The sequence below is a fragment of the Bactrocera latifrons genome, unplaced genomic scaffold (assembly GCF_001853355.1).
Source record: "Bactrocera latifrons isolate USDA-ARS-PBARC rearing strain unplaced genomic scaffold, ASM185335v1 scaffold_105, whole genome shotgun sequence".
In the NCBI taxonomy this organism is placed as follows: domain Eukaryota; kingdom Metazoa; phylum Arthropoda; class Insecta; order Diptera; family Tephritidae; genus Bactrocera; species Bactrocera latifrons.
The window spans coordinates 456945-480921 of record NW_017534464.1 but is presented as its reverse complement, the minus strand read 5'-3'; the positions used below and the strand labels follow the sequence as shown (position 1 = coordinate 480921).

Sequence of the window (23977 nt, the reverse complement as noted above, 5' to 3'; positions counted from 1 at the left end):
CCCGCCGTAATAAGACGAGATTGAATTCAATTTCCTTAATGGTTGAACTACTTTATATAATCTTTTATAATTTCCTGAGAACAAACTCTTTTTCAACTCTCAAATACCCTAAATCTTTAATACCAATGATGTCAAACAAAACACACATATTTTTTTAACACAAAACCTTCCAAATATGGTTAAATATCTTCCCACACACTTGAGTAGTTATTTTGTTTGGCTACACCTCCTTTCAGCTACCAGAAAATGCTAACAACTAATAATTATACCTTTTTGGCAACAAAATTATTGGGACAGTAGAACGGCCAATTGAATAGCTAATGAATTGACTGCGCATATCATACCGACAACAAACATGACTCATCGCGAGGAATAATAAATTTTGTGATATTTTGCCAAGCACCCAAAATAGTCGCATTTGTAATGAGGAATTCAAATCAAAATCCGTTGGCCAAACGTCATTCAAACGCGTAAGTGACCAACAAAAAGCCAGACTTAGAGCAACTTAACGCCAGACTGAGGACCGAGTATGACATAAGCTTTGTGGACAAAAAGTGCGGAAATACAAAATTATTTCAGCGAAAAAAGCCAACTGGAGCCAAAGAGACCACAATCAGCTAAGCTTGTACAGGAACTAATTTACGTTCGGTAAGCTGGGGATGTAAAAAAAAGTGGCAACATTTAAGCTGCTGATAAGTAAACAAGATTTCTGCCTGTTTTCTCGCTTCGGCAGAGGTTAGTGATGTTATGATCCCCGAAATTGTTGATGTTTTCAATTTTTTATGTCTCACTTCTTTGGGCTTTGTTTGTACATATGTAAGTATGTCATCTTTTCTCTTTTCTAATACCTTTGTCAACAAGTTGGTTCGCCAAATAAAGCTTCGGGCCAAATGACGTTAATATAATAAATAACAATAATAATAAGGCGAAAGAGGTTACAAGCAAATTTAAGATGATGACAAGCAAAAAATAGTTTGGAACATCAAAAAATAGATTTTTGTTAAATTATCAAGAAAAAAATTAAATTTAACACAGCTAGATTTTATGAATGACAACATCAATCGATTCAAAAACAATAAATCATACAACGACAATGCTTCTGTATGTCCGATATCTAAGATTTCTGAAAAAGAAGAAAGTTGTTTCTTTAGAAAGCGTAAATTAACTATACCATTAGTTGTGTATGTTGATTACATTTAAATAAAATATTAAACGATTAATCGAAATTTGCCACTACCTGGTTCAGGACGGACTTTTATTTCTTCAAAAACTTTCTTGGATATTCCCAACAGACGCGAGGCGGATGCACTGAATTGATATTTGAATTTTAATATTAGGAAATAATAGAAACCAAAATCTGACGATTACTGTGGCTCATTGATGCCATTTTTTCCTAAAATTAACTTAGTAGGTCTCACTGATGTTTGAACTTACAATGCTCCACATCCATATAAAAACAAAATATTCCAAATTCGTCCAATCATAATTAATTTCCTCTTTTATTTATGGTAAAATTGATCAGATGAGATCAAATTTGACTCGGACTGATAAAAAATAATTTTCTTATATACATATACTAATTACTTACCTTTATTACTGCCGAAAAACTAGTCTCAGACAAACCAGTCCAGCATTGCTACTGCTTGGATACATGGCCGCGCCTATGATAAACATCAATGTTCAGGGAATTTTTCAGTTTCGAAAACAGAAAAAAGTCACAGAGATCCAAACCTAGCGAATATGATGGCTGAGCGATAACTTTCATTTATTGTTTGCCCAAACTGTCATGTCAATAATCATGTTGCAATATGACGGCACCTTATTAAGGGGGAAAATCCATGTATTATCTGTCGACAAATCGGGTAGCTTACAACGAATTGTTTCCCGTAGACGCCTCAAAACGACCAAGAAGTTTTCCTTTTTTACCAGTTGACCCTGTATAGCATCTTAATTTCTGACCGACTTTAACATGGTTTTTTGGCTTCAGTTGAACCTTTTGTCATCAGTTACAATGCATTGGATAAATGTGAAGTCTTCAGCCACGTTGTTAATAATTTCTTTTGCGATCTTACCTCGATATCACTTTTGCAAAAGGTTCAGTTTTATTGGTACTTGTCTTGCATTGACAAACTTTCTTCCCAAACATTAACGAAAATGGGTTGAGTCATTCCTTAAGAGATATCTGATGCAATCGTGGGGATCTTCAAGCAACATTTCTTTAACATTAGCGATTTTATCGTCGCTTTTATAACCATTGCATCCACAAAGCTAATACGGTTGTGTAAGCTGACGTTGAGCAACACCAGAAGCTCCGTAAGGATTGGAAAGGACCTCTCCAAACCGTTCGATACCAAGCGAGGTTCCCAACAAGGCGACTCGCTTCCGTGCGACTTCTTCAATCTACTCTTGGAGAAAATGATTTGCGCTGCAGAACTAAATAGAGAAGATACAACACATTGATATTATTGGCCGCAATAACCACTCCGTTAGTTCTGCTTTCTACAGATAATAGAAAGAAACAAAGTAGGTCCGAATGTGAACTAGGACAAAATATCTCCTGCCATGAAACAAACAATCATCGCATTCCCGACTTGGCTCGCATGTCAAAGTCCACTCTCAATGAACAAAGTCCAAACTCTACAAGTCTCTCATCATTCCCGTCCTGCTAGACGGTGCGGGGGCATGGATTATGACATCATCTGGTGAGTCGGCCTTAACAAACAGTGTCTACGCCAGTAAAGAAGAAGAGGAATTCGCAGAAATACTCTGGATCTTAAAAAAATAAAAAATATGGAGAATAACTAAGATTTTTAAAGACTTCATATTATACAGATTTATAGAAATTTTTTTGGAAATATTTTTTCTATAGTTGGAAGTACAAATTTACTTGGAGCTAACAGAAAACACAAAATAACAACACAAATCGTCTATAGATATTTATTAAAAATATTAAGAAATCGAATTTTATAATATAATTTAATACAATTTAATTATTGAGAACCTGTTAACCCAATAATGTTTCAATAGCGATCGCATCCCACGCTTATACACCATCATTTACATTAACAATTGATGTTATAAATCTCCTTGCATAATTCACAATAAACATTTTTAATTATAATAGAAGTGATAAACGGTTTTCAAGATACACAAATTACCCTTTGGGGTATTTAATTGCGCCAAGGTTGGGTGTGACCATTGCCATTTTAAACGAGCATATCGCAGATCGCAGCAAGATGTTTGTGCTTCATTTAGATTTGCAATATGATTTGCAATAAAGTTCATCTGCTGCTATTTTCTAATTTGCAACACATCATTTTGTTGCTTCCACACACAAATCTGATGACCGCTGAGTGTTAATGAAACGCTATAAAAGCGATTGAAGCCAGTAATGTTATGATTTTTATGGCCGCAAGCGTAATTGCATACACATGTATTTGCATAGTTTAGATAAATACATACTTGTATGTACATATATGGATGTATAGAACGTATTGTGCTAAAAATATATTGCTGCTGTACATATCTGGATATATTAGTGTGATGATCCCACCGGATTGGTTTAAAAAGAAAACGTAAAACTGAAAGAGACTAAAGAATAATTCAAAATCTCAAGTTATAGTATGAATATAATAATACAATCATGATATATGATATATATGTATATATATATATGTATATATAACGGGTGATGCATGTAGATGTACTTTCTTCAATAGCTACAAATCACGGGCGAATCGKGTCAAGCTGTCATACAGCTTGTGGAAGAACTGAAGCCGCTCGACCTTCTTAGGAGATATCGTTTCGCTCAATGGGCTCCAAGGGAGAAGATCCGACGTTGTGGAGCAAAATTTTGTTCAGCTGATACCCATTTCTGGCCAATGGGTATGTAAACAAGCAAAATTGCTGAAGAAAGAGCAACCTGGAGAGCTCCCATTTCTTTCACAAAAATCAACGGTTTAGTGTGGTTTGTGGGTGGAATGATCGGTTCATATTTCTTCAAAAAATTGTGCCGATGAGAACGTAACCGTCAATGGTGACCGTTATCGCGTCATGGTAATTGTATGTTTGATGCCTGAAATTGAATCTCGTGACCTCGAAGACATTTGGTTTCAACAAGACGACGCCACTTTCCACACATCGCAGCAATCAATGGATTTATTGAGAGAACACTTCTCTGAGCGGAAAATTTATGTTTTGGGCCGGTCGATTGGTCACCAATATCATATGTATGTATATACTATATATATCACACCGGGAGACTTTTCCCTGTTGGGATATGTAAAGTATAAAGTCGATACGAATCCCGCTTACATTCAAACCCTTGAGCAAAACATTAAGCGTGTCATTCGTCAGTTACCAGTCGAAATGCTCGAACCAGTCATCGAAAAATGGACTCAATGGATGCACCAACTGAGAAAAAGCCTACAAGGGAGCCACTCAATGAATTTTCGTGTAAGAAGAAATTTTGTTAACTATCAATCGGATTAAATTGTGTAGTGAATGATTCCATTTCAGATAGTAAAATATCATAAGCCTTTGGTGTCAGGTACGATTTAATAATTGATTATTTAGTAATTACCCCAATCGTTATTTTTAATATACGTAGATATTTCAGGGTTATGATCAATTGTAATTAAAAGTTTATAAAATACCAATATCGTCATCCCGGAACTGTATTCTTTGGAGATTTATTTGTCATAACTTTTTCTATCCTCTATCGCATAGCTTTTCTCGCAATATAAAATCTTTGTTTGAAAAATTTCAAACACGGCTACGGAATCGTGAAAAATGTAGCTAAAGTGTTTTGTACAGAGTAATTTATCACGAACACAAGTATTTGAGTGCCACAAAACACTCAGTGAATGTCGTAAAATCATCCAAGACTTTCTTCATGTAAAGCGTCCATTCGCCTCTATCACTGACGATAATATCGAAAAAATTAAAGAAAGAGTACTTGAAAACCGTCGTTAGAAAGATAGCAGAGGATTTCAACAGCTCTTATGGACCGACTAAACACATTTTGGTTAATGTTTTGGGTATGTAGCGTGTCAATGCTAGATACGTAACGCACGGCCCGAATCTTGACAACTTAGCTAAGGACCCAACACTACTCAAACGCATCATGAGAAGAGACAAGATATGGGTTTTTGAACATAACATCGAAACCGTATAACAATCGACCGGGTGCCATTAACCAAAACCGAAATTAGAGAAATAAAAATTCACTGAGGACACTGAAGGCCAACCAAGCCGAGGCTTATAACAAATGTATGGAAACTTGATTAATAGTGGGCTATATCGAAGCCGATAACAAGGATTTATCTTAAAATACTAGAAACATAGTTTGTGCTTTTGTCAGTCCGGGTCAAATTTGATCATATGTAAATAAGTATAAAATAGGAAATTGATTTTGTGTTTTGTGTGATTTGGAATTTTTTTTTTCAAACTTTATTAGCAAATTTACTAAAAATACGATTTGAAAAATTTTTTCCAACTTATTTATCAATTTTTTTTAACTCTATAATTATAATCCAGTTTGTTTAAAAACAAATAATTGCAGGCAATTTATCCTCCGCTAAATTTACAATCTGATTGAATATATTTTCAACTACACTCAATCACTAATCTAACAACGCTAAATCTCGTGTGCAATCAATTAAATGCAATTGGAAAACTAACACAATTCATCATCATTTGTCTGAGGCCTAATGGCAGTCGATCCATCAGCGAATCGCAAGCGAGTCATAAAATTCAAGTGCAATGTCATGGCGCAGATGATATCACCCTCACTTTCATTCATGACAAACATCTAGCAATATCTATATGTATATGTGTGTATGTAAGTGTGTGATTATAGACGTGTATGGTTGTATGCAAATATAGTAGTTCAAGCAGCTAAATTTGCTGATTATTGACTGCGACTGTCAAAAGCGAAAATATCGCCATAAATATAGTATGTTTGTAAGTAGTATACATATGTATGTATAGCTTTCTAACGAAGCAGCACACTACTTTGTTGTTGTTTGCTAATTGATAAAGAAAAGTGGCACGAGCCCCAGAGCGCATTACATCAGAAGTTAAATAATAGCTTTGTATATTCAATGTTTTTTTTAATTTTTCTGTTTTTTTTTGTATGCTAATTGCTTTTGTTCAATTTCACTTGCCACACAATTGCTTGTTGCATCACAAACACCCACATTCAGTGGCATCGTTGCGGCTACACTGTGGAGCTTATAAATCAAGCCATAAAACATACATATGTTCATACATAAATTTCTATTATGTCGGCACTTGCGTATACATGCACCATTGATTATGAGTGACTGTGACTTTGACCATGAGTACGACTGCATGTTATTGCCGCAATTTGTGGCACAATGAATGTGCGGCTGGATTTGTCGTTTTAATAGCGCTGGCGACGACACTCGCGCTTATTTCTTTGACAAAATGTGACAGCTCTAATTAATTTGCAGTGTTGTTTATTTACATAAACAAAAAATGAAATAAACAAATCATAAACTAACCTCAAATAAACACTTGCGCCCACTGGCAGCATGCTTAAATCATGTTTAGAAAAAAAATAAGTCAAAATAAGTGCAAAACACAAACAAAAGTCAGCGACTTAAATCACATAATTTATGCCGTTTTATGCTTGCTCAACGGCGCTTTGCGGCGGACAGTTACTATTTACGCGTCTCATTTAAAGTTCAAGTTCATGTAATGACATTCGAGAAGCGAATAAACGCCAAACGAGTATTTGTGAGTATTTGCGCAGGCAGTAAGTTACATCATTGAACGCGACGAAGAAATGCCGCGAGCAGTTTATATTTACATATGTATGTGTATATGTATGTATGTAAAGTATGTAAATTAATCTGATCGGCTTAATATCCGTATCCACTTCTTGCGTGTATGTATCAAATATAATACCACAGAACAAATACCTGACTGAGCATGCATTACATTCGTCAATACATACATACATACGTAGGTACCTAAGTATATGTAGTATATGTATACATATGTGTGTATGTAAGGTATATCAAGGTATATCAATATCACAATGCAGATATTTGTTTCTTCAATTACAAGCCAGTTATTTGAGAAAATTGTAGAGTTATCCATTTCGAGTTTTTAAAGAAAAAACACCGAAACCTCAAATTTAATTAGAAATGTGTATTATCACTCGAAAGAACATTCTTTGGCATTTACATACATACATATGTATTTCTTAAGATTATCTCTATCAAATGTTGGCCGCGGCTACAGCTCAGATGGTTCAACCATTGAGTTTAATGGTGACGATGACACGTCCAAGCATTTTGACTGGTTACTGGCGAATGGCACGCGTGATGTTTTGCTCCAAGGACTGAACCGAAGCGAGATTGTAAGCATAGACTTTAGACTTTACATCCCCAGAAGAAAAAGTCTAACGGTGTGATATCACACGTTTTTGATGGGCAATCGACCTGCCCAAATCGTGAAATAATTTGTTTACCGAAGTGTGCTCTCAATAAATCCATTGATTGATAAGATGTGTGGGAAGTGACGCCGTCTGATTGAAACCAATTGTCGCCGAGATTTCGTACTTCAATTTCAGTCATCAATTAGACGGTTATCATGGTTAGCGTGGTAACGGTCGCCATTGACGGTTAAAATCTCATAGGCATAATTTTTGAAGAAATATGCACCGATGATTCCACTGATTCTGGATTCTTTTGAATTTATTCAGGTTGCTGTTCGTCACAAATCCGGCAATTTCGCTTGTTTACTTACCCATTGAACCAGAAGTGGCCTCACCACAGAACAAAATTTTACTCGAAAACGTGAAATCTTCTTGGAACTTTTCAAAAGCCCATACTTCGAAGCGACATCGCTTGGGACTTAACTATCTGACTTTTTCAGAAATCTGTTAACCTGACATTGAGAAAACGGCCCTAGGTTGGTCATCGTCAATTATGGTGAAGGAAAATGGAATCTAGCGCATGTAAAGCTACATATATATGGTCTGGTATCTTAACATAAAGGCGCTCTAATTTGCTATAAGATCTGTATTGGGGTAGGTGTATGCAAATGTCCTTCCAAATAAGGCGCTCTGAACTTTTATGATCCAAAGGATCAAATGGATGGATTGAAAAGTCTTTGACCTAGTAATAAAAAAAATACTTATTTTTATTGAGATTTTTTTCCATAAAATGTCTATCTAAACTCTAACACGTTGACATAATGGTGAGCTTCGAGATCTTCAAAATTAATGTTTGCTTGACTTACATTCGAGTGAAATCTTTGTCCAGTGACAGTTTTTTGGTCTGGGAAAGAGTAGCTTATCGCAGAGCGCCAATCATATTTTAATATATTGGTTGTAACACAAGCTGAATGAGCTGGATCAATTATCGATGTGAGCCATACAAATTCCTTTGAGATAGCCATGATGCGGATGGAAATGAAAAAATCAAGTGAGAATTATGAGAGCCCAACTTAGATTTGCGCAGCTGTTAAGGTAAAGATCCCATCACAGTATAAAGAATATGCTGCAAAAATATAATATATTACTCAGGCCAATATAGTCGTACAGAATACAAATATGCCTCGTTTAACTGAATCAAAGGTTCTTATTTGAATTTATTCAAGCCTTTTAGAATAAAGTTATTCGCTCTGTAATGGGTACCTCTTCCTTATCGAGAGCCAAAAGGGCTCGCATTAAATTAAACTATTGAAGAACTAACCAACTTTTGTGGTCCTCCGGAACGAAAAGCATCGCCTGGAACATGAGTCAAATTTGTCGAAACACTTACCAGGTCAAAACTTTATATCGGCGGGTTTTTTTCGCATCAGCCATCAATATTTTATCAAAATATTAAATTAACTTTTTTCTATTGTATAGGAAAATAGCAGAGCTGCCGTCACATTGAGACCAATAACTTCAAAACATATAGAAAAAAAAATCACGAAACTTTAAAAGTACTTGTGGCAAGGATTTTACTAACACCCTCAGTATATTCATAATTTTATATTTTAATACTTATTCATATTAAAAAATATCTTCGCAAGTAAAGTTGAAGGAAAACAAGTAAGGAAGGGCTAAGTTCGGGTGTCACCGAACATTTTATACTCTCGCATGATGAAGTGATAATCGAGATTTCATTATCCGTCATTTACATATTTTTTTTTTTTAGCTCAATTTGTGTACTTTGAGTATTGAATTGTATTTTCATTTATTTTAACTGTATTGATTTATCGATATTTTCGGTGAAAAATTAGGTTAGGTTAGGTAAGGCACTGATTTCTTCGTGTTCGATATCAGGGATCTTGAAAAGTTATAGTCCGATCACTACAATTTTTCCACAAGGGATACCTCAGCTCAAATACCGTGTAAAGTTTTATTCCGCTATTATCATTGGTTTCTAATGTATATATTATACAGAGAAGGCATCAGATGGAATTCAAAATAGCGTTATATTGGAAGAAGGCGTGGCCGTGAACCGATTTCACCCATATATCGCAGATGTCATCAGGGTGTTAAGAAAATATTGTGTTCCGAATTTCATTGAAATCGATCGAGTAGTTCCTGAGATATGGTTTTTGGTCCATAAGTGGGCAACGCCACGCTCTTTTTAAATTAAAAAAAAAGCCTGTGTGCAGCTTCCTTCTGGCAATTCTTCCGTAAAATTCAGTGTTTCTGACGTTTTTGTTAGTCGGTTAACGAACTTTTAGTGATTTTCAACATAACCTTTGTATGGGAGGTGGGCGTGGTTATTATCCGATTTCTTCCATTTTTGAACTGTACATGGAAATGCCTGAAGGAAATGACTTTATAGAGTTTGGTTGACATAGCTAAAGCAGTTTCCGAGATATGTACAAAAAACTTAGTAGGGGGCAGGGCCACGCCCACTTTTCCAAAAAAATGTCCAAATATGCCCCTCAATAATGCGACCCTTTGCGCCAAATTTCACTTTAATATCTTTATTTATGGCTTAGTTATGACACTTTATATGTTTTCGGTTTTCGCCATTTTGTGGGTGTGGCAGTGGGCCGATTTTGTACCATTCATCATGATAGCTCAATTTTTACTAAAGTTACAGCTTGCACGGACGGACGAACGGACGGACAGACAGACATCCGGATTTCAACCGTACTTGTCTCCCTGATCACTTTGGTATATATAAACCTATATCTGACTCTTTTAGTTTTAGGACTTATAAACAACCGTTATCTTTTCAAAACTATAATACTCTCCTTAGCAACTTTGTTGCGAGAGTATAAAAATGTATGATTCAGAAAAGGTTAACTCAAAATATCACTGATCTATCCAGCTTACCCCATTTGGATGCATATTTACAAATCGGATGTTGATTGATATATGAGAACACAATATTGACATTACAGTCCAGACAAAAACCATAACGATGCTAAATGTTTATGTATATATGTATGTACATATAGGAGGATATACATATATATAACGTCTATATTATATGTTTGCTCTGTAAATATTATACTAAACAGTTTGAAGTTCACACTTCACGCTTATTTGCAAATTAACCGAACAATTTTCAAACACGCGAACACCGTGAAGCTAATTAACATTACAACATACTTGTAAATAATTGCCGTCAGAGCCGTTCTAGGTAAAGTATGTGTATGTGTATACACACAAGTATATATTTGGTTGTTTGTAAATCAGCAGTTTTGCAAAAAAAAAAAAAATACAAACACTCGTTCGTTACTTTTGCTATCCTAATCACACCTATACAGCATCACAATTGTGTTTTGCCAATGCAGCCCTTCGTCAGCTGTTACATGCCAACAATAACAATAATCGCGGTGACATGTCAAATTAAAAATAGTGAATAAATTGTGTGCGTTTGTTAAAAGTGCAAGGAAGTTTAAATTTAGTAAATTATGTGTTTAGTTTTTGATATATATAAAGGGTATAGTGAAATAATTAAAGTATAAGTGAGAATAAAGCAAATATTAAGAGTATTTAAAGTGAATTGTGTGTGAAACTTCAATGGAGCAGGCGGCCGACCTGCCGGGTGGCAGCAACTAGGGTAAGTTAAGAGTCCATTTCCTCTTAAATCAGTACTTTAAAGGTATAATGATGAATTTTATGAACTTTTCGATATTTTCAATACTTCAATTAAAAAAAAATTAGATTTAAATTCCTTATATAAACTTTTGGGAGCTGGTGCCTTTAAAATGTTTATTAAAGTGTGTATGTTTTGCAAATGTTAATTATATCCATTCCCCAGCAGTCGGTTCAGCTTTCGGGCTTAGTGTTTAGTTAAACAAAAATTAGTGTTTATTTTGTTTGATCTTATTCGAAATAAACCTTTCAGAGTAAATATTTATGTATTTATGGGCTTTTATATATTTTCCTTTGTGAGTTGTGGATAATATCGATACCATTTACTTACAAACATTTCTCTCGCTGTTTTGTACTGAAGTGGTTTTGTTACAGTTTCATGGAGAGTCCCTGCTGTTTCCATGTGACGACAACAATAGACGCATGCAAGGCTATTAACATAAATAAACACACATACAAACATACGTATAAATTTGCATTACTGCAGTGCTTTTGTAAAAAGTTGATTTTTAGCATCTATGTATGTATATAAATGTATGTATCTCCAACTTGTGCGTGTATATTTATGCGATTACTTAATTCAGTTAAAGAAGTATGCAAATAATGTGCAAAATATAAAGCTCTGTGTGGAAACTCTGAACCCCTTCAGCCTCACTTTTACATACTTTATTATGTATTCTTGTCTGCGTATATACTCACACAAGAGTATATAACATAGATATGTATACTATACATACATATGTGATCCATGTATGTCAGTAATGCCGGTTAACTTGTGACGTAAACCGTTTTGAACAGACAATAAAAATTTAAAATATTCGAAAATGCAAATCGATAAAGTGAATTCCTATGCAAAATTTCAAACGATCTGATTTCAAATATAGGTCAATACGAATACGATTTGTAAATAAACAGTGAATAAACAATGTGTTTGTGAAAATATTGTTCAAATTTTCGGATCCATAACTAAAAAAATATACAAATATTTCATGTTGTTGCATTTAAATTCATAGCAATGTTAATTCTTATTCTTTTTATATAATAATCGACATTAATTATTCGCGTAATTTTATTGCAGATCAATTCGAAAAATATGGCATTTTTTTTGTTTACTTTTATAGCAATTTAGTTGTTGTTAAGAGTTAGAGCTTCAGAATCACCGTGTTGACAGTGTAAATATGGTATATTCTATGTATGTATTAAATTTTTATTGACAAATAATATCAAGATATACATACCTGCATATATAAATAATTAGAACCATGATTTATTGTATCAGAGCGAAGTGGTATAAATTCTATATGTCAGCGGTTACATCACTACTTAGCACATTATTGATGATACATGTGCAGACCCAGCAGATAATACAATATAAAAGGGTAGTAAAATTTTTAAAAATATTATATATGAATTCTCTTAAAAAAAGCTAAAAAAAAACCAAATTTTATGAACTAAATGCAAACATTATAGCCAGACGTTAGGTAAGGGTTAGGTTAAATGGCTGAACAAATATCGCACGTGGACTACTTACTGCTTTGTAAATCCATAGAAAATAAGTTCTAACTAATGAATAGTAGTTAATACAAATTTTCACAGGCGTTTAATTTCCAACCCCGAAAGTTCGGTGGGTTGTCTGAAGGTATGCGCTCTCAAGTGTGTAAACCTTGACCTCCAAAACCCGGGACAGTCAAAAAGGAAGTGTTAAGTTGTTTCCACCTCATATTTTTCCATACAGCTTTTGCAGACGGCGTCCGATATGATTCCCAACCTTACAGCATGGACGAAAATAATGATCTGGAATAGTAGATCTGCTGCTACCTTAATGGCTGTAACCTAGGGTTGGAAGACATTGCATGAGTCAGGAAGTCTGAAGCTGGAGTTAATAGAGAGCACCTGACATTAAAGCCCTTCACCAACCTTCCCTTGCTTCTCTCGTCTAATGATTTCTTCCATTTCACAATTCTCTCGTCGATATAAGAGTAGAGAAGGAACGGCCATAGTTCGGCTTGGCGACTCCATGATCCAAACGATTCGGTATGAAGTCAAAGCTTATGAAGATACCCGAGTGTTCAGATACGTGTTCTTTTAAGAACCCATATTCTCAGGGTTTGGTGGGAACTTTCGCAGCCATACAATTTCCAAATATGTCTATGTGCAGGTTGGGAAATTTTCAGAATTACTTTTTAATTTTAGAGTTTTCTTTAAGGGTTAAGATTTTTGTCGTTTGGACCACATGTCTACAACTTTACAGTTCTCTCTTTAGCCTAGAGGTTTAGTAAATCTGAAAACAAAAAATCCTTCCACATTAAGAACTATCCTATTAAAAAATTGCAACCACTCTATACACACGAACGTTTAATACTATTGCATAATTGTTTTCTATATACTAGCGTTTACCATCCAGAATAAATCAGCTGAAGTGTTACGCTCACTTCATAGCTGTCAGCTAGCTCGTTCATGCAAATGTACGTATGTGTATAAGTTTATAAATATTTATGCTTGTCGGCTCGCCTTTTAACAATTTCTTGACATTTGACACTTTTATTGCCATTTTATAATGGCTGTTGGCGCTCATCGTGATAATCAGCAGCGCGATCACAATTATGCTGCACAACTAGTTATCAAAAATGTTTTTCATTGTTGAGTGGACCGTTAAATTATGCCGCTCTGAACTTCATTTCGCACTAGTAGCCCACGATGCACATTTGTATATGTGTTTTATATATTTATAATATATACACTATTATATATGTTTTTGATTCTGCTGTATAAATGTTTGTATTTTGATTAATTGTGTTCATTTCGTGTGCTATTTCAATTACAAAAACACAATGAAATAGTTGAAATTTCGCCACTTCTATTTTTAATGAAATTGCGTTCTGTTATTAATTAACACATAATTACGAATAATTTGTCTAAAAATAGCTTGTGACATTTGTTTTCGTCGCTAAATACACTGTTATGAATTTCACTAAGAAAATATCAAGTGCAATCGGCTATTTTGCGCTGCATGGGCTTAATCATATTGTCATTTGGCAGCGTATTTTGCAATTGTCTTCAAAAAGTGTGCAACAATACTCAGAAATATATTTAAGTTAAGTAGAAACTGCAATTACACATGCAAATTATTTCTGCTATTCAAGTGCAATTCAAAAATTCGAAGAATTTTTATTTTATTATGAACTAAGTATGTACTTTTAAGAAGACCCGTTACTGAAGGTGAGCGCAAATATTTTTGTAATAGTCGATATGTAGGTCTGTGTGAATATAGGACTTTTACGATTTTGATCGGTCCGTTTTAATAGCAGCTATATGCTACAGTCGTCCAATCAAAACAATTTATTTGAAGATTATAATGTTTTCTCAAGCAAAAGGTTAGCTTAAGTCCCTGCAAAACTGATCAACTCACGTTGAGCAATACCAAAGGCTCCGTCAGAATCGAAAAAGACCTATCCGAACCGTTTGATACCAAACAAGGTTTCAGACAAGGCGACTCTCTATCGTGCGTCTACAAATGGGTGTTGTAGTGAACGAGGTCAAGACATAATATCTCCTGCTATCTCACTTGCGACTTGGCTCCAACGTTAAAGTTGAAAGTCATAACTTCGAAGTCGTATATAATTTCGACTATCTTGGAACAACGTTAGCCACGAAATCGAACGAAGAATAATTCTTGTCAATAGGTGCTACTTCGGACTGAGTAGACAATTTAGAAGTAAAGTTCTCTCTCGACGAACAAAGACCATACTCTACAAGTCAGCATGGACGATGACTACATCTGATAAGTCGGCGCCACGAGTTTCAAGAGAAGGGTTCTGCGATAGATGTATGATCCTTGCGCATTGGCAACGGCAAAAACCGTATTCGACGGAACGATGAGCTGACCGAGATATACGACGTTGAACTAGTTCAGCGAATTAAAAGACAGTGGCCACGCTTGCTAGGTCGTGTCGTCCGAATGGATGAAAATACTCCAGCTTTGAGAGTATTCGACGCAGTAGCCGCCGGTGGAAACATAAGAACAGAGAACTTGCACTATATTAGAAATACTAGGTTGAAGAGGAGCTGGCTTACGCGGTTCTAGCCGAGTTTACAACAGTAAATATAATAAAGAAAAATAAGGTTAGGTTGCAGGGTTGAACCTAATCGATGGTTACTTGCTGTTACTTGTTAGTCGTTACCCATTAATAACTAAAAATGGATAACCATCCTCATAGATCCTCATAGATCGACAATGTTTTGAGCCGAAGGTGTATCTATCGAGATACTACAATCCCAGTCTGGCAAATAGCATTCGACAAAATATTTTGCCACAGCGCATGTGAATCTATTGGATAATGTTCAGTCAGACGATCTACAATAGCAATGAGATGACTTACATGAATAAGTAGTTCGGAGGCCCTCTTATAGTTCACTCTGGGCTAGAAGGAATTCGCAGGCGTACAACTTCTGGTTATTGTGCGGTACATGACGAGCTCACAGTAGGTCCATAAGCTGTGCTCTAGAACGAAAAAATCCGACAAGATTTCCATTGGATGAAGTTGGGTTGAGGATGTCCTACCTAGAAAGTTCATCGGCATTGCAGTTTCCGATGACTCTGCAGTGACCGCGCACCCATACAATTCAAATATGGAAGAATTGGTGCTATTGCTAACAAGGTGACCCCTGGAGTGCTTTTGAGCAAGTCTATTTCTGTCATGAGTGCTGACTTACATTATATTATGGGGGAAAAAAATACAACAAGCAATCAGTAGAGACTAAATATTTTATATTTATAGACATATACATATCTCCTATATATATTTTCATATGTAATATATAACTTTCAATGTTAATGTGTCAACGACCGAAAAAAGAGAACACGAAAACTATAATCTAATTCAACTATAATTCATCCTTATTGAATATTTTATCGAATTTGACCATGACAATGGCATCTGAAATTATTTACATTGTCTCTTTTCTCGCCACAAAAACAAACTTCGCTGTAAATTAAAATTTGTGGCCGGCAGAAAAAACTATGACATTTGCATTATCAACAAATGAAAATGAAAACAGAAGCAATTAAAAAACAAAACAAACAACATTACACAAAATAAGCGGGCAATACGCCAAGTTGACTGGCGGCCAAAAAAAAAAAAACACTGACAGCTCTGTTACTGCTACACCAATTTGTTTTACAGATGGCTGATGACATTAGTTGCCATAACATAAATTAAAAGTGTCAAATTCTTTTGCTATTTCTGTCTGCTTACGGTCAATTAAAAGGAATATTTATATTAAAATCTATTTGCTCTGTCGAATTTGCTGAAAATGAAAACGAATTTGAGGAATTTTTGGTAATTTCACTTACTGGCTTGGCAGGCAAATGCTAAAATAAGAGACGTTCACCCAGTGAATGTAATAAATGAGAGAAGAGTGATGGCTGTTTGGCAGCAGCGCTGTCATTGAATTTTGTTACATGACATAATTTTGTTTATGTTGTCATTGGTGTCTGTTTAATGACAGTTTTTATTGTTTTTATTATAATTGTTATTTCAGTTAAATTGTTGTCAGCGCACAAACACATGAAAGCGTGTGTTTTTTCGATTTCCTTTGTTAATTTAATCGCAGTTTTCTGTTTAAAATATATATTCTTGTTAGCAAACCTTTCGTTGCATGCGTAAATCAATTGTCAAGTAACTTCTATTGTTTATTTATCTTTGTTACAAAAACCTTTTTATTTTTCGGTTTCGGTACTAAAGGTTGATAAATTTCGAGGTTCCACAATTTGTTAAGGAAAAAACACAGAAACTTCAAATTTAATGCGAAATGTTTATTGTCATTCGAAAGAACATTCTCCGACATTTAATTTTTGAAGATTATCTCTTTCGAATGTTGTCCAATTTTCGATGACGGTTACATCCCCGCTGATATCATTTGTAAAAAAATATGGAGCCATGATTTCACTGGCCCACAAACCACACCAAACCATTATTTTTTCTAGATGAAATGGCAGCTCTTGAATCTTTTCAGGTGGCTCTTCACCACAAATGGGGCAAATTTGCTTGTTTACCTACAAATTGAGCCAGAAATGGATCCCACAAAATTTTCCTCGAAAACGACGGATCTTCTTGAAACTTTTCAGGAGACCATAGAGCGAAGCGATGGGCAGGTCGAACGGCTTCTCTTCTTGCACAAGCTACATTTTTTATGCCTTTCGTCGTTCCATACGTCAGTCCGAAACGACTCTCCACGGTCTTCGTGTCGTGATATATTCGGTCGAATATAATGAATGCCTGCCCTCAAAATAGGTAATGGTGTTGCGATTAGTACGCTCAGTAGGCCGATTATGTTCACCATAGGTTGAACGAAGCGCACGAAACACATTCTTTACAGATCGTGAATTTTCGGAATAAAGTTGAACGATTTGTAAACGTTAATTATTCGTAAGTCCTTCCACGTTGAAAATCTAAACAATGTTGAAAAAAAAAAAAATTTGACGGCTTGATTCGACTCAAAAAGTAGCTCCACTTCAATCGCCCACTATTAAAAGACGACACCCCGCCCAAATTTTACTATTTGGTACTCCAGTCGGTGTGGCCATTATTGAAAAATTTGCAAAGACAACAAAATTCTCCCGTTGAAAAAGCAACATTTTTTTTCGAAGTTTTTGTATCGAATAGAAAATTTTATAGATCAACATTAGAATATTGATTTTTATAGCACCTTAAATTGTCCGTATATTTCCAAAATTGCAAACAAAAACGTAAAAAAAAAACATTTGCAAAAAACTCGCCACCCAAGTTGCTTTGCCGCCAGCCTCACCTTCGCTGTTCAGCCGTGCCTTCGTTATCGCACTCGGCGTCAGCCGCCAACCAGCCAACAACTCATTATTATGCAAATTTGTGCACATTTCAATTGACATAGTGATTACGTCTTTCTTTTTTTGTTGTATCTATTCACACTTCTAAGCCATTAAATATGCACATTCCGTGACAGCGGTGATAACTCTGCGCATTCGCATAACAACCGAAATTGAAATCGTCTGCGACATATAGACAATGCGAACGTCACACGTCATCTGCGCGCCAGCATTTGAACTAGTTTAACTTGAATGGAGGCATCATTTTATTGGTCTAACTTCGAATTCGAGAACCGGTCGGCTTTTAATTGCGCGTAAAAGTTATGATTCCCTACAGCTAATGAACCCACTAGCTACTACCCTGCTTGCGCACGCTGCCGAATGTGGTACCCACATACCTGTATGTATTTACTACCTCTTTATCAGCTTCACAGCGATCATCACTGATAGTCAGTCAACCCATTTGTGTTTGCTTGTTTCTAGTTTCGGCTGTCAAGTGGCTTTGCCATTCGCTGAATTGCCTGTCTGGTTGTTTGTCTTTCGGCGATAAGCGTCGTGTGCCTATAATAGAATTAAATTAACGCTCTAGGTTGTAGTAAAAAATGTGCCAAAAATGAGAAAGTAGAATTGACGCCCACACGGCTGATGACAGATAAGTTGGAAAAATGTACCGACTGTAAAAAAAGAAGGGCAGACACAAACCTATAAACCAAAGAAGTGGAACACGTCCAATAAAGTGCTTTTAAAGACAATTACAAATGTCGCATAAACAAAAGAATACTTGAACATTTTGGCGAAAGTCCATATTTGTCGTTTATATGATATTATTATATATAAAATTACTGTTTTTTTTTGCTTTAACAAGGTTTTTTTTGGTGACATTGTTGTACTTTTCAGAAAAATAAAAAAAACTTACTGGATAATTTTTAAAAAAATTTAATCCAAAATATTATTTCATTTGCTTTTCCGTGAGAATTGTGTCAAAATTCGCGTATGGCTTTCATCTTGAGGATCACTAATGACAACACGAACAGATCAGGCTTGTAAAAACGCTATTTTTGTATAAGATAGTGGAGAAAATAATCTTGAAATTGTATGGTATACTCTTACTTAAAAAGTAAAGAAATTATTCGTTAGAGGATCCACAAGACTAAATCAATCAATTCTGTAATTAGAAGCAGGGATTCCAGTGTGAGAGAGCCTTCAAATTAGCGTTCTTTTATAAGATTTTCCATTACAGCCAGATCGGAAAAAATAGTAATTTTTGGGCATTTAAATTAACACAACCAAATCAAACGAATCATTATTATTATATATTGGACTTTTAATATATGGAGAATTTTTTTTTTTTTGTTTTTTTTTTTTTTTGTTTTTTTGTAGTATATAAATACTTTTCTTTTAGTATATTGAAACAATTGATTTTTGAATTTTCCATACTTAATAAAGTGAATTGAGCAATTATCATTATCGCTTTTTGACATAATTTTTAATTTGAATTAAAAATATTATGCATTACTTTACAAATATATTTTAGTTTCGCATTTCACTTAATTTTCATTATTTTACATTTTTTATTTCCGATATATTTTTGGTAGAATTTCAATCTCGCCGTTCCAGTCATTCCGTCAAAAGCTTCCGATCGAGTCAGCTGTCGAAGTCGGGTGGGTGAGCTGCTCTCTCATTTCCAATGACAGGAGAGTTGGGCATCTCTTTAGTATCTAAGGCGAATTACCTTTTTGTCAAGAAAGAATGGATCTCTATCGATTCGAAAGTATATTGCATTCGAAATTCGCATCTAACTCATAATTATGCGAAAGTTGTACCACCCTGTGCCAGAGTAATTACTTAGATACATTTTCGTTTTTGCTTTTCACAACTAAAGAGCTAACGAATATTCGAAAACAGTGTCTCAAGTGAATTGTTTTTTCGAATAGACTTACAGAATAAGGTCTTAGTATGGAAAATGAAGTAGGTCTTGATTTTCAAAACACTTGATTTCAGTGCCAATTGAGCAATGTAATTGCACAAACGGTCGATTATGCCCTTTAGTCGAAACCATATTTAAGAAATAGATTTTGCATACACGAAACGTTTTGAAGCAGTTTTTTTTTTTTTTTTTGATCGCATAAAAATTAAACGCGTCTAGCATTTGAACCATCCTGTTTTGGCACATAAAAATATGCAGAACTTATTTAATTTAAAATAAAAAAAAAAAATATAGTTCAAAACAAGATTCTCGGTAGTGATGACGCACATTTTTAAGATTGCTTGACCCACTGAAAGTGGTAAGCTACTCCAATGGTCAGTGAAACGTCCAGGAGAGTCCTTATTTAGGCATGCATTGTAAAAGAAAAGGATTTGTTAACCTAATAATGTTCAAAACAAATTTGGATATGAACTTTCAAACAACGAGATGTCGTCGGAAACTTTTTCTGCACAAACACAGCTTGTGTAAGAACATCGTTTCGCTCTATGGGCTCTTGAACAGTTCAACAAAGTTTCTGTCATTCGCAAGTGACCAGTTGAAATGCTAGAACGAATCATTTAAAATTGGGCTATTAGGATAGACATTTTAAAGAGATGATCTTCAACAAATAAATGCCAAAGATTGCTCTTTCGTGATATATTCCCCATTCAATTTGAAGTTTCTGTGATTTTTCTTTAACAAAGTAATTAACCTCGAAATTAATCACCCTTTAAACCTACACATTCTTATAAATTGCAGATTTAAAATTATTACATAAGTATTTATTTTCAAAATAAACTTATTGATACAACAAATAGAACTAAATATCTAACAACTTGAAAAATTTGCAATTTTTCCCACACTTTCTTTCATTAGCATTTCACTTTGTTAACAATTTTTTGCGTAACCACAAAACTAAGCATTTATTTACCACAAAACATCCACAGCGTCAGCTTTTGACATTCATGTCCAGCGTCTACCGATTTACACTATCAATAAGCCCGATTCCGCTAACCACTCAGTTCGGCATAAATATTCCTGAAAGGTTTTTGTTTGTCATTAAAATCTCCGCGCTGACCATTAGATGGTTATTGGGCATGCCTTGATTTCGATTAATAATTGTTGATAAATCAGAGCCTGGTGATTTATTTTTAGAAATTTTTAATGCCTTTGTTTATATGGTTTGTTATTTATTTTTTTTTGTTTTTTTTTCTGTGTTGACAACGAAAAAGAAATTTCAAGATATACAAGAGTGTATATATAATATATTGTTCGCATGCTTTAGTGAATTTTGATTAAATGAAATATTCAACCTCATTTGCGTTGGAATGATGAGACGAGTGTGTTGATTGGCACGTTTTATACTATAGGTACTTGTATACATAATTGAGAAATAAAACTTTCTTTGGATGTATATTTTTATTGTATACCTTAATCAAACAATTACTTTTTGGCATAACATTAATAATAAGTATAAAACCTACATGTGAATGCAAACTTGATATAATCTCAATTTGAAATCGTTTACAAACTTTTCCCCAAAAGTTCCTGAAATTGCCATCCTCTAATTTGATATTTTTTTTTTTAATATATCGTATCTTTTTTCATCAAATATTTTTTAAACAACCCCAAAAACTATGAATTCACAACTAAGCAGAAGTAACCGTGGCATCCTGAAATCGCTTACTAAATATAGAGGTTTTGAATAGGGCACTAAAAAGCAAGCATAAGCAAAAGCATACGACGTAATTTTTTCCCGCTCTTTGGACATTTCTCTTCAGTAAGCTTATCCATTTCATATACGAGATACATATAAGGCGCGACAAGCCACACTCTTCTTGAGGTATCAATATTAAGGTTATCAAATGTCCTCTTCTCTCCAAAAAGCGGGTAGAGGCCGCCAAAATCGGACCACTATAGCATATACATAGCTGCCATACGAACTAATCGATCAAAATTTTTTTTATGGAAGTTTTTTGTATGGAAAACTGTTTATTTGAAAAGATATTTTATTTAAATTTTACACAAAAATTTTTCAAAGGTAGCAGTGTAATCTGTTGAAATACTTTTCAGATCGGATAACTATATCATATAACTGTCACAGCATCAATCAAAATCAAGATAAAAACTGATTCGTAGTTTTCGTAGAAGGGTTTTATAGTTTCGGTGCAATTGAGGCTAATATTTTTTTTTTTGTTTGATATTTTGATAATTCGTTTTCCCGAGAAGAATTTTTAGGAACACTCGGGGCCAAGCAAACCTTACCACTATATTTTCTAACAAAAATTTTATCGGACATTTTCGTTCGTTCGGGATTTTCTTCAATTTAATTTTTTTTGTGTTTTTATAGCAATAGGTATTATAAGTTATATTATCTGATTATAATTATAGTGTTAAATTTTGTCTGTTCTCGAGAGTATTTATAGTACAAATTTTGTATCTCCGTTGCATTCCGAAACAAAACTGGGTCAATGTCTACGAAGATTTATTTATTTTGAAATCTTAACTCTGCAACGCGAGCTATACTTCATATGACCCAAATACTCGTATGACAATATTTAAAAGCTTGCAACCACATCTGATCATTCATTTGCTCTGCCTACAATTTCTAGACACAATTATCATTCGCTCTTGTCGTCTTTATCGCTACAGCCTTTTTTCAGCTACTTTCTTAAACATCACCCTGAAAACTATATTGAGATTTATTTTATTTTCTGAAGAATTCGCTACTTCCTTATATTCATGGACATGAGTACGTAAAGTGGCTCACACTTTTGTTTATGTTTATCCACTTTTGTTGTGGAAAATTTTTGCAAATCCTCCAAACAAAAAAATACTAAAACATATCTATGTTATGTTATGTTGTCTAATGTGTTTATATGTATGTTGTTATTCAGCTAAAAGCACTTAGTCATAGGGTATTTTAATTTTCTCCCACAAATTCAAAACAAATTTCGCATGATTATTATAAAATCTAGATGAGAAACCGCCACTATTTTAGCGTTATAAACAAGTGTCTACCGAAGTGCTACTAAAGCAATTAAAATACGCACAAGTAAACAATAAAAAACCTAAATTTTCAATGGTTAAACAAGAAGAGCTATAAAGTACAAATATATTTCCAAACACATAAGTATATACATACATATGTATACATACATATGTATACATACATATGTATACATACATATGTACATATATAGTGAGAGCATTTCATTCATTCAGTCAGAAAAAGTTTTTCCAGACATGAGATACTTTTAAGCATGGACTATGTAACTTTTATCTTAGCCTCTTCTAATAAATATTTCTGTCAGTAACAGAGACTGGCCCAGAACAACATTCAAACACCTATGTATGTATCTATGTCTGCTTGTGCATATTTTGAATGATTAGGAATAACTTCCAGTACTTGATAACAAGAGCTGAGCTGTTGACTGCATACATACATATGTGAGTACCTTTCTTGTTTGCAGCGAAAAAACTCTTACAGCACTCACCTTTTTAATAATGAGAGTCATGTTAAGTCTCTATTAGCACTACACTAACGTACTACTAACACCAAACTAACATAGCTTGATACCGCAATGCTGTTTGAATTCTTTTAGTATTTGTTAGAGAGCATAATTTTCTGCTAAGCGAAGTGCTGTTCTTGTTATTAGTTGACTCATTTTAGTTCAAGCACTTCTAAGCACTGTAATTCTCAACCAATTAAAGACCATTCTGTTACATATACCTTTTAGGGTGTGGTAAATAATTGTTCAAATCGGGAAATGAGGATTGGGTTTGAACTTGCTAGCAATGCGTGAAGGCTGTTTGCCCAACAATTTTGTTACGACTATTAGAACAGCCGTGGCATTATCTGATCCCGTTTTTGATACCACGTTAAAAAATTTATAGATGTGTTTGTCAGCTGGTTTCAATACGACATTCGTAGACTACTACAGCCTTATGCGCGGAACACAATGCTAGCGACAGRCTGCAGCAGCACGACAGTGAACTGAAAATGGCGTTGTGAATCCTACTACAAGAACGTTTGTGAGAGGGCAGCAACATAAGAATGGCCGGCATGTACACAAAA

The 23977-nt window shown here is 34.5% G+C and overlaps 1 protein-coding gene across 2 annotated transcripts in view; it reads left to right on the top strand.

Annotated features, from left to right (window-relative positions):
* The window catches only part of LOC108969593 (tubulointerstitial nephritis antigen-like), a 97167-nt gene that overhangs the window by 18190 nt on the left and 55000 nt on the right, over positions 1-23977 (top strand). The window contains exon 1 of one of the 2 annotated variants that reach the window (XM_018934398.1): positions 10866-11054. The exons of the other annotated variant lie outside the window; for it this stretch is intronic. The gene's annotated coding sequence lies outside the window, so the exon portion shown is untranslated. Of the gene's footprint in view, positions 1-10865; positions 11055-23977 lie in introns of those variants that run through there. 2 annotated transcript variants of the gene reach the window in all.